The following is a 12,563-nucleotide window of genomic DNA, read 5'->3' as shown; positions in this document are numbered from 1 at the left end:
CATTTTTTTTAATTATCGGTGCTCCGAGAGGTTTGTAGTGAACTCTATTGTCAAGTTGCACTTTGGCCCGTTCTATTTTCTCTGTCTTGTTCATGATGCCTTTATTCTCATGTTGATATTTTCCAGACAGACCCCGTCCTGTATGTGCAACCACTTTAGCGAGCAGAATCAGTTAATGTACAAATATACAAAACGCAAAATAAAGCTTCAAAATATTATTTTAGCACCTCCTTTTTAGGGGGGGATGAAAACAAACACTACAGGAAACTGTACCAAATTTCAATTATGCGTCTTAGTATCTTTTTAAGCGAACTATACAACAGAAAAGGCCTTCTTAAAAACACCCTCTCCCCTTCAGATTGGGTAGGATCGAAATCGCCTGCACCTGATTGGTTCCCTAACCAACGCTAAGGACCAATAGGAATAATGAAAACTCGATCCTCAAGCCTAACGACCAACGTATAAATAGGTTACAGAAGCTATTTCCACTCGGGAAAGGAATTGAGAACACCACTCTACCTTTCCGGCCCTGAAAGACTTTGTTATTGCAACACCATCTTCAAACAACAGCTAAAGAGACTTGTGAAGAGTCGAAACCATTGGATACTGTTGTAGCCACCATAAACAATTGCGACAATGCCTGCCTTTGACAACTCTCTGGCGGAATACCTTACACCAGGTCTTGGTGAAGAAGCCGAGAATGCTATCTCATTACCAAAGACGCTAGACTATCGTCGCAATGACGAAAACTACGAACACGAAATGAATGTCTTGAATGATGAGCAAAACCCATCAAACCAATTACAAGCCGACCGAGACCCTCCAATTTACGCGCAATTTAGGCGTTAAGTATGGTTTCATTAAAGGCGAAGCAATAAGATTGCTTAGAACTAACTCTTCGAAAAACACATCTGAAGAGGGTCTTTTACTTAAAAAATTTTTTTACAAAACCTCCGATCATTTCTTACAAAAAAGGGAAAATCCCTTAAAGACATGCCTTTGGGAGTAAAAACATAATCTGAAGGCGATAATGCGACGCGACCACAAAAGCCATATGGGGAGTCCGTGTCGGTCTGCCTTTACCCTCATTCTCATATCAATGGAATTCAAGCCTTAGCCAGCACAGGTGTCTCGAGAGAGGTGTTCACGCGACGGAGTGTTAAGTTGTGGAGACCCATTCAAAGGGTTCAGTTTATGAAGGTAAGGTACCTGTTACAAAAGTGGTGTTATAATAACTCAAGCTTCCAGATTAGTATGCTCTTAGAATATAAAGGAGCCTTTTCGAACAATCTAATTCCAGTGTGGGAGTGGTCGTACAGCTAGCTATTGCTGAGTCACTGTCTCTTAAACATGCTCATAAATGTAAGCAGACACCTAGCTATCACAACATAGCTCCCTTAATCTTTTGAGAGTCGTTATCAACAGCTGTCATGGTTTCCATTGCTGTAGCCACAGCGTCAATATTGCAGAGTGTTGCCTTAGCACTCTTCTGTAGCATCCCTTGAGCTGTAGCACGCTCTAACACTGTAGCACGCTCAAACACTGTAGCACGCTCAAACACTGTAGCACGCTCAAACACTGTAGCACGCTCAAACACTGTAGCACGCTCAAACACTGTAGCTTTTAGTTCATTTATTTTGTCTTCGTTTTCACAAAGATCTTTAAAGCACCAGGACACTGAACTAAAACTTTTTTGGAAGCAACACCAACCTGCCAGAAGGCAAAGAAAATATATTGAGGTCGTTGATCGCGAGGAAGAAGAAAAAGAAATGGCATTTTCTAAACGAATCCCATATTACTATTTAATGAGAACATGCAGCTGTAAAAAATAAAAGTGGATTGAGTATCGTGTCAGACCATTTGTAAAAATTGTTGGAAAGTTCAAAATGACTTAGTATCCCCTAAACATTGTTACTCCCCCCATATTAAGCCCTCTTCCCTTAACCCTTTACACCCTAATATCATTATGCATATTCTCTATACTGTTCTCTATACGTTTCCTAAGGTTTTAACAAAGAGAATCTGTTTAACAATCAAGAGCTTCTTCAGTTTTGATCATTTCATTTATTCTCATGACCTAAACGTTGGATTCAAGGGTGATATTGTGATAAGAAAATAGATGCCACTCGCTCTTTGGAGTTAAAGGGTTGGAGGAAATATTCCTAAACGGGCCCTCCACTGAGGCATCAGCAAAGTATTTGTTGCCTATAAATAAACTTTGCTGATAATGAAATAAGTAGGGAAAATAACTTTGAAATGTTATTCGAGTGATGAACCGGCGCAAAGGTTTTAAAGCGATGAAGGCCAAATTTTTTTCCCCAACTCGATTTTAATTATAAACTGAAGCTAGTATCAAACGACTGATAAAAAAAGGTTTGAATTTTTGTGGGCCTTAGTGTGAGAGAAAACCCAGATAAGACACAACTTACCTATTCTTCTTTCTCGGATCCCTTGTAGTTTGCTTTCTCTTTATTGATGACCTCTTTTCAGTCTGTTTTTGGAAGAGCAACGTGGGAAAGGAATATAAGGAGCTCGCTAGATCTTCGCCTTTTTACTTACGCCTTTCTCTATTCTCTTTCGCGTTCCTCTCGTAGTATTCTACGTACTTTCTAACTCTCTTTCGCGTTTTTCTTGACTCGCTCTACACTTTTACTTCTTGCTTTCTTCAATCGCTCTTTCTCCTTCTTTTTAGCCTATTTTCAGTTAAAACCCTTCTCCACGAGCTTGAATATAACAATTTCCTCTAGTTGACAAAGCTTTAGTTCTGCCGGTATTGTTGCTTTGCAAGTTGATTGAGAATTATTGTTCAACTATAACCTCAAAAATATGATTTCCCGCTCAAAAAGCGAGCTGCAAATTATTTGTTTGCGCGACTTTACATCTACTAACTCACGTGAAGCCCTCGTGTAAGGCCTAACCGTATGCCGGCGGCACGCTGCACTTAAGTGCGGCACTCGAGTATGCGCACTTAGTTGTCATCTGCCGCTGTTTCCTGGCACACACTAATGAGGTATCCAGGTTACGCACGCAATCGCGCCTGCGCATTACCTGCTCCCTTACCCTTCCATTATGTAATGGCTAGCAGTTTCGTGCCGTAACTTTCTGCATTTACATAGCCAGTGATACGACAATAAGCGCTGAAAATAACTATATGTATAGCGCTGTAAAATAGTAGCAGTAGTGAAATAAATTGGTCTCTGCTGTTTTGATCGTTATTTGGCAAAATCAAACGTTCGCTGCATATCTAAATGATTTCTCGATGCGATCTGAGTTTAGCAAGAACAGGGCAACAAGTAAGGCGATGCTCATGGAAGCCAACATGGCCTCTACCCTTAGGTTTCCCTTGCCATCCTCTCTTATTATTTTGGAAACATAATTTTTTTAATACGAGTTAACCAAATGGTTAGATGACTTAGATTATCAATGTGCCACTACAAATAGCAACGTATGTAAATTGGCAAAAACGGGCTGGGTTGATAACACCTAACACCTCAGTTAAACAGAATACAAAACTTCTACGCAGGCGCCAAAATGGCAGCCACGAATCTTTTTCGTTCTGCACTTTTGTGCCTGTTTTTAGTATCTTATATTGGTATTTTACCAGTTAATCAGCTGCAAGACTTGCCACTACAAGACCAAATCGAATATCCCTATCAAATATCTCAAGTGTTAACGTCTGTCAACATTAGCGGTTCAACCGGTTTCCATCGAACAGGCCGTGCAATTTGCGTTTGGAGAAAACATGGCTTTGTTTCCCTCAGCATTCCCGGACACGATCCTCCGATTGAAATAACTATGTATATGGATGTTGCAACCAACCCGGGCCCAAGCTCTTCCTTACATCAACGAAACTGGCAAACAGATGGAACCATAAATCATCCTCCAAGTTTTAAAATTCGCGGAAATTCAGTTTGTCTATTCACGCCAAGATCTTCTCAATATTCGCCGTACCATCTCAATACGGCCACATTCTAATGCTCTAGGCTCGTTAAAACTTGCTGGAATTCTGAGATATCGTGGAAAGAGAGCAGGAAAGCACCGAATACCAGTAATTATATCCAATCAATCGCTGAAAACACGACACTTGCAAAGAAGTTATCAACGGGCACCGGGAAGAAACATCAATAATTTGATTACAATTCCAACAAAGAATGGCAAAATGCAAAAGCAAAACACCAGCCATTTCGTACCAACCATTATGTTAGCGAATACTATGTCACTGGTTCCTAAGCTGAGTGAAGTTGAAGAACTAATCTTAAGGGAAAAAATTCAGGTCTGCTGCATTACAGAAACCTGGCTGAAAGACCACATCAGTGACACAGTTGTAAACATTGAAGGATATAACATCACACGGAACGACCGATCATCTCACGAGCATGGAGGAGTCTGTGTATATGTCAAGGAGGACGTCAAATATGAAATTCCCGAGAAGTTACGTTGCCGTAACGACCATGAAATAATCTGGCTCAAATTAGATCCATCACGCTCTCCCCGCGGTTTTTCTTGCATCTTGCTGGCCGTCGTTTACTACCCAGGCCGTAACAGTCCAGCAGAATCCGACAGTCAGAATTTGCTCAACCATCTATTTGACAGTTTGAAATCAGCCGAATCTTTGTATCCAAATTGTGGAATTATTGTCACTGGCGATTTTAACCGTCTTGATATGTGCCATTTGCGGAACCATTTTAAATTGAAGCAGCTTGTTGAATTCCCCACAAGAGGCCAGGCCACGCTTGATCTAATACTAACAAACATGGGCAATCACTTCTCAACGCCCGAGAGCTTTCCCCCCTTTGGTCTGTCAGACCATAGCACAGTCATCGTAAAGCCGAAGGAAAGGATACTGAACCAACATACCAGGAAAAAGATCAATATCAGGGATATGAGAGAAAGCAAGAAGACAAGTCTCGGCCGCTATCTCAGCAATGTCGACTGGTCATGCATCAATATGCAAAGCTCCTGTGAGGGAAAACTCCGCAATTTCAACGAACTGATAACAAACGGCATAAATAACATCATGCCAGAAAGGTCGATTAAAGTTTACCCGAAGGACGCCCCTTGGATGACAATAAAACTCAAGGAGTTGATTCGTTTGCGTCAAAATACATTTCATTCCAACAAGAAGGGTCCAGTTTTCAGATTCTACCGCAATGCTGTCAATAGAGAAAGGAAACTATGCAAAGCAGCCTACTATACTTCAAAAGTGCAAGATCTCAAAGGTGTGAATCCCCGTCAGTGGTGGAAAGAGATAAATAAACTGAGTGGATCCAAAAAACAAAACCCCAATTTACTGTCCTCCCTCGATGTACAGCAATTCACCAACATGTCCCCCCAAGAAATCGCCAGTGCAATAAATGAAGCTCTTCTAGAACCGCTCCAGTCTTATCAGCCTATCAACTGTGAGAACACGTCTGTTCTCCTTCCTACAGGAGAAGGCGCCGAATTCCCTAAAATATCAACACATCGAGTGTACATTAATCTGAAACGCCTCAACAAACACAAAGCTCCTGGCCCGGACGGCATACCTAATTGGGTTCTAAAGGAATACGCCGAAATTTTAGCACAGCCCATAACGGACATTTTGAACACTTCCTACAAAGAACAAAAATTGCCGTCAGTTTGGAAATTGGCGAATATAACACCCCTCCCAAAGGTAAAACAAGTGACTGATCCCAAGAAGGAGCTAAGGCCAATTTCACTTACACCTGCGTTATCAAAACTTGCTGAGGATTTTATAGTTTCTGACTTCATCAAACCGGCCGTGGAAAAAGTAGCGGACCCAAATCAGTTCGGAACGGTATCTGGATCATCCACTGTACTGGCACTCATAAGCATGATACACAATTGGCTTGAAGCAACAGACGGAAACGGAGCGTCAGTTCGGGTCCTTCTTTTTGATTACCGAAAGGCCTTTGACCTAATAGATCAGTCCATCCTAATATCAAAACTGAATCAACTGGACATTCCGAAGAGCGTTATTAACTGGATAGTTGACTTCCTTTCAAATAGGTCTCAGAGAGTTAAACTTGGCAATGACTGTTTCTCTGAGTGGAGCAAAGTGCCTGCCGGAGTACCACAGGGAACCAAACTGGGCCCCTGGCTTTTCCTTTTAATGATAAACGATTTGTCAGTTTCGCTCGACAATTTTAATCTGTGGAAATACGTTGACGATACGACGGTATCAGAAACCGTCCCGAAAGGAAAGATTAGTCACGCGCAAAGTGCAGTTGACCAAGTACAGTCCTGGTCTGAGGAAAATCTATTTCAATTGAATTGCGCAAAAACCAAAGAACTGTTGATCAGCTTTAGCCCTCAATACCCCCAATTTCCAAAAACCAACGTGGACGGGGAACTAATTGAATCTGTGCAGTGTGTTAAACTTCTTGGACTCAAAATTAATTCAACTCTAACTTGGAACAACCATAATACAGAAATAATAAAGAAATCCAACTCAAAACACTATTTTTTGATTCAACTTAAGCGGGCTAAAGTACCTACAATCGATCTTGTAGCAATCTATTGCGCAACCATCAGGTCCTGCCTAGACTACGCCTGCCCAGTGTTCCACCATGCACTTCCGAAATATCTACATGTCGATCTGGAGAGAGTGCAGAAAAGAGCCCTCGCATGCATCTTCCCTGGAGCATCATACAAAGAAGCCCTCGATCAAGCAAACATCCCAAGCTTGAGAACCCACCAAGAACAGTTGACATCGACACTTTTCCGATCAGTTTTAGAAAACAAAAACAACAAAATTCACTCTTTAATCCCAAAAAGTTATCAGGCTAATTACAATTTTAGGAAACAGAGGAATTTCAATCTTAATCGTTGTAAGACCGACAGAGCGGCAACAAGTTTCATAAATATGTGTTGCAGAAACAGTTTGTACAATTAATTAATGTGAAGTTACGCAATTCAGTTTTATCTGCAATGTAATTTTAATAAAACACAGTCTATCTATCTATCTATCTATCTATCTGGAAACTTTCTGTACCGAGCTCAGCCATGAAGCTCTCAGTTCGAACAAATTAAGCTAGTATTTTCAGAGAATAAAAATCTAAATACTTTCCTTGCATAAATGTTGAATAATAGACGGACCTTTCTCCAAGTTTCATCCCCACCTGTTCAACCGCTGTCGAATTCCCTGTCTCAGACTCCGGAAGAAGGTCATAACTTTCTCAGTTTTTCAAAAAATATTTTAATGGAAGCGCACGGAACCGCTTGCAGACTCACTGTCCAATAAACACTGGCCGAAATACACCACAGAAAGTGAAGTGGTATCCAGATCTCGTAGTTTACAGTTCGGACTCATATGATTTGCATCCTCCACGCCTGTACGCGCGATAATAAGCCACTTCAATTTGGGAAAATGTCGGATCAAGAGCAATTGCAATTGGTGAAGGAGCTTCATTCCAATAATTCAGGTGTGCCGTATTTTTGTTGTAACATTTCGAACTATACCAGTGTTGGAAGAACTAGGGCCTACCTGGAGGGTCAACTGGGTATTTTGGATGCAGTAAGTATACATCTTAAAGCCAAAAACGTTAGTTAGGTTTTATGTGGAAAAGAAACAGTGCAAGAGTTGAAGAAGCTCTACTTAAGCTTTGTGGACAAAGTTGCCACATGGGAGGAACTTGGGCATTTTTTTACATCTTGTAGCACTCAAACTAAACTGGGAAAAGGTGTGCATTTTGGGCTAAGTAAAAATTAATTGATATGTCTGTACTCATTTTTAGGAGAGGCCCCCGGTAGATTACATTGCGCTTTGGTAAGTAGTGATTTGCGGTGTTTCTCTTGATGTGGTATTCAAAGCTTTATGGATGTTTTGTGCTATACCGTTTGATTTTATGATATCTGTCACCTTTTCGGTGATCGCATGGTGCTGCTTGCAGTCTGTTTCCTCACGGAGCAGTCCACTTTTCGGGATTTAGAGGAACATGGTATGAAGCAGTTTTGATGGGTTTAAACACTCAAGTTTGCGCTTGTTGTTGCATCCCTCATGTTGAGTTGGTAGACTACCAAGGTGACGTCGTAATGGCGAGACTCTCTAATACGGGTTGAGGTGGACGTAATTCGAGACTAATGCCCAATTAAATATCTTCCGTGAGCACACAGACTCGGAACTGTGGTAACAGTGACGCTTCAGGCCAAAACAGTGAATAAAGGAAAGAAACAGAGCCCTGACTGTATAAAGGAAGATCTTTCGAAATTGTATATTTTTCATTAATTTATATTAAAAGTACTTTGGTTAATTAAATTCATTGTTTCACCAATTGTCCAAGTTTTTTAATCGTAATTATTGCCGCAATGTCAGTATGTGCCCACCTCCAAAAGAAAACGTAAGTGAACTGAGGTTTTCCTTTACAGTCAGTCCTGCAAAATGTTGTTTTCCTATTATGTTAAGCTCAATGGCCGCGGCAGTTAGCTCATGCAGTTCATCTCAATTGTTCAATCATTAACTGTCGTTTCACTCGGTAGCCCCTCAAGGAGTCGTTTTGCGTTTTATAGGGTGAACTACAGCGCAATCGGCTATTCCTCGTTGGAACTGGAACTGATCCAAGAGAGAGCGATTTTTTTTCTGCACGAAAAAAAAAGACAAAACTTCGAACAAGAGTCCTAGAGTACGACAGCAACAGCAAACGAGAAATACGCGATACTATCGAGTACAAATAAACCACGCTTGTTGTGCGCTCTGCTTCAACTCACGTATGAATTAAGAGAAAAACTCTTAAAAAAGAGTGGAGGCTCGGAGTTTTGATCGCGTTCAGCGTTGTGCCTTGCATGTTCACCCGCTGAATTCTACATAACCGGGTAAAAATTATCCCCTTTTTTTAGCGCGCCATCGAAACCAAAATTTTTTGATCCATCCCGGATGAGCGTCATTGATTAAAACTAATAAAACGAAGAAGTTCTGTGTTCAACCGAATATTAACTGACAAATGTCTTATATAAGACGCGACATTCGGCAGACCACAAGGGTAGGGATAAAAATAAGTTAACGAATACATTTTTCATTTGGAGTCAACAAAACCTTGATTCATGCTCACAATTCCACATCTCACTTCACCTGGGTGGTTTTCATAGGTTTCTAAACTTTTTTCATTTTCATCTAATTTCTTTCTGTGAAAAGACCAGGGCTTCTTCGTTAACATTTGCAAATCAGTATGTAGGTATGTCAATCCTCATGTGCACAATTCATCGTGGAAATCCAATTACTGACACGTGAAGAGACCAGGACTTGCATTAAACAAATACCATGTAAAGTCATTTTTAAACGTTGGTATCTCGCGCTCTTTAAAGATTGTGTATCATTTGATTGTTGCCTTAGTATCTTGTGTAATTCTAGGATTCCCTTCCATTCACTTGTAACGTTAGTGTTTCGTGCACTTTTGCACTTCAGTTTCATTTCTACGTCAGTGTTTTGCCCACTTTCAGAATGCTCTTTGGTGGAAAATAACATTACTGTCTCTCCAAAATTTTAGCATTGTCCTAAATTGGATTACTACGTTAGTACCTCGTACACACAGGCTTCTCTTTCATCTATTGTTATGGTGGTTGTCATGGACACTTTCAAGTTTCTTTTTCTTTCGATTTCTACACTAGGATCTTGCACACCTTAGGCTTTCCTTCCAATCGATTGCGACGTTAGTATCTTGGACACTCTTAGGATTCTCTTTTTACGGATTGATGTGTTAGTGCCTCGCGCGTTTTTCGAATTCCGTTTTTTCCATTGTTACGTTAGTACCTGGCGCGCACGAAGGAAATCTCTTTCGTTTGATTAATACGTCAGTTACTCGCACACTTTTAGGATTGTTAGATTACTGGCTTTTGCACACATTCTGGATACTTCCTCATTCAAAAGTTACGTTTAACATAAGTATCTTATGCACTTTTAGGATTCTGTTTTTGTTGGATTATTACGTTTGCATCTTGCGCATTTTTAAGATTCTTTTTCATTGAATTATTATGTTTCTATCTTGCGTATTTATAAGATTTTCTTTAATTGGATTAATTAGGCTATTATTCGGCGTGCTTTACATAATTTTCTTAATTTTTTTTCTCAGAGGGCACGGTAACGAATTCTGCAATCTGGTAACGCTTTCGTGAGTCGCCGAGTACATTCCTACCTTCGCCGCCATTTTCCATAGATGTATCTCGTTTTTCCGGCTAGGAGGTATTTTTAAGCAAAGACGTCGGTTACTAACTCAAGCCGATAAATAACTCATTAATCATCTCTTTTCTCTCTCTCGATTTACTTTGGTTGACAGAACAATATTGGTTTCGAAATAAATTTGTACCACTATTCCGTTCAATTTGGACATTTTTACCGTAAATTACATAACAGAAACTGAAGGAATTCAATGAGAAAGAGCCCCATCCGAATTTTTTGTGGAGGAAATACTAGGTTTACACACGTCATTGCAGCAAAGAAACGTGCAAGCTCTCACAACTTCAAAATAAAAAACTGGAATTTACTTACAATTGAGAGACCTCAATACCGCGGGCACAGTTTTCCCCAATTCAGACCTCCCAGCTGGCGAATAACATGTATTTCATTCTATTAATACGTAAGATTTTCTCGCACATTTAGGATTATTTTTTAATTGATTATTAGGTTAGGTTTTACTCACTTTCAGAATACTCCCTCGTTCAAAAGTTACGTTAGTGATCGATACTTGAAGAGGTCACGAGTGTCTTTGACTTTTGATAAAAACTGTTCTATTGTATTTCAAAGGTACTGGACGCTGAGTTGAAAGACTGCTCACGTGCTGGTGTGGCACCGAGAAAGAAGCAGTCTCAGATGAGGACGAAGAGTTGCTTTTGAGGAATGGATTGTTAAGGCAAAACAGAGCTGAGTTCCTGGTAAACAGTATTTATTTCTATAATGGAAAAATGTTTGGTTTAAGGGAGGGGAGCATCAGAATTTAATGCCCCATTCACACCAAAGCTTAAACATGTTTAAAAGTTGTTTTGTTAAACACAGTTTAATTTTTTTTTTCTTCATAGAAACTATTTAACCGAATATTTTTGACTTGAATGTAGCACATTGGAAATGCAAGTTAGCAAGTACTTGAATCCAATGGAAAATCAAGTTTTTCAGTTCTCTGTTTATAATTTTCATTCAATGAAAACCAGTTTAACAAAACATGTTTTGCTGGTGTGAATGGGGTATAAGTCTGATAAATGTTGAGCTTGGTTGGAATCAAGAAAATATGTACGAGACGTTTCATAGAGGGATACATGTAATTTTTAACATTTGAAAGCAGACGGTATGAATTACACAGTTACTAGCGTTGCTTCCTGTTTTAAGGCAAGTGTGCGATTTCTCTGTTTTAATTAGTAATTACTAATTATCCTGCCTGGATGAACCAGAAAAAAACATATTTCGACGATGAAAAAAGGTTATCTAAGCAATAATCACTAACATTTCTAGCGTTTTTGCCTGCTGTAAGACAAGGATGTCTTCTATCGCTGTTCGAGGATCAATCTTACGGCCCAGCTTGATAGTAAAAATAGGAATAAGCATTGCAAAAGAGACCTTAGTTATACAGAAGAAAGGAAATCGATCCCATAATAATTATTTGTGAGAAGAAAAAGAATTACTTCATGGTTGCCATTCGGCTTAGAAACTGTAAAGTATTACTACGCAGTAGGCAACCTGCGCATTTGTTTTTTTCTGTTGTACGCAGATTCGAAAATATGGACGCAGAGAGTCATATAGGATGGGTTAAGTTTTGAGCCAGCTTACTAGTAAACAAAAATTGTCTTGCGGTGGAGATCTAGCTTCAAATAGTTGAGTAGAATAGAGGTGTTGAATTCAGTTTGGCAACACACAACACTACCCAGTCTTATGCAAAAGCTCGAGCGAGGAAGCTAGAAGAGAATTCTTAAAGGTGCGCCTTTCTTTATTATAATTTTACCAGTTTGAATGGTCAGCTCTTTCCAATTGCCTTTTTGTTATTGACCAGATTAAACAAGTGCTTTGAGTCCGAGTTAAAAAATTAAACATGAACTCGACACAAAAACTTAGAACATAAACTCAGACCATCAGCGCATTCCATGAACGCACACAATTTATATAATTCAAGAAAACATCGCTCATGTTGGTAGATATATACTTTTTATGATCATGGTGGATCCGATTGGAATGGACATAGAGTGAAAGTGTTTTACAATCATGAATGTGTGTTCTTAGTAACTGGACTTTGGGTAATTTTAGATGCACCTTATTTCGTAGTTTCTTTTATTAGACTTTTTGTAGTAATCAATGAATTTTCCATTGATTTTTTTAAATTAAATGTTATTAAATGATCTGTTTTATGACGCATGTAGATTTTTATCCACAATCCCCTCTGTACTACCCTTCAAGGAGGCAGAGCAATTACAGGTCATGACACAAACATTAGCACTTTAAACATCAACCAAACACTCGCGCACTTAAAGAATTCTCCTTCATTGGAATGTTACGTTTTATGATTTTCTTTTAATACATTGTTACGGTAGCATCTCGGTGCTTTTTAGGTTTGATCTTCATTTGAAAGTTGCGTTAGTGTCTCGGGCAT

Source organism: Pocillopora verrucosa, chromosome 14 (assembly GCF_036669915.1).
Source record: "Pocillopora verrucosa isolate sample1 chromosome 14, ASM3666991v2, whole genome shotgun sequence".
NCBI classification, from domain to species: Eukaryota; Metazoa; Cnidaria; class Anthozoa; order Scleractinia; family Pocilloporidae; genus Pocillopora; species Pocillopora verrucosa.
The sequence above is the reverse complement of the archived record's forward strand: the minus strand, read 5'-3'. Positions refer to the sequence as shown.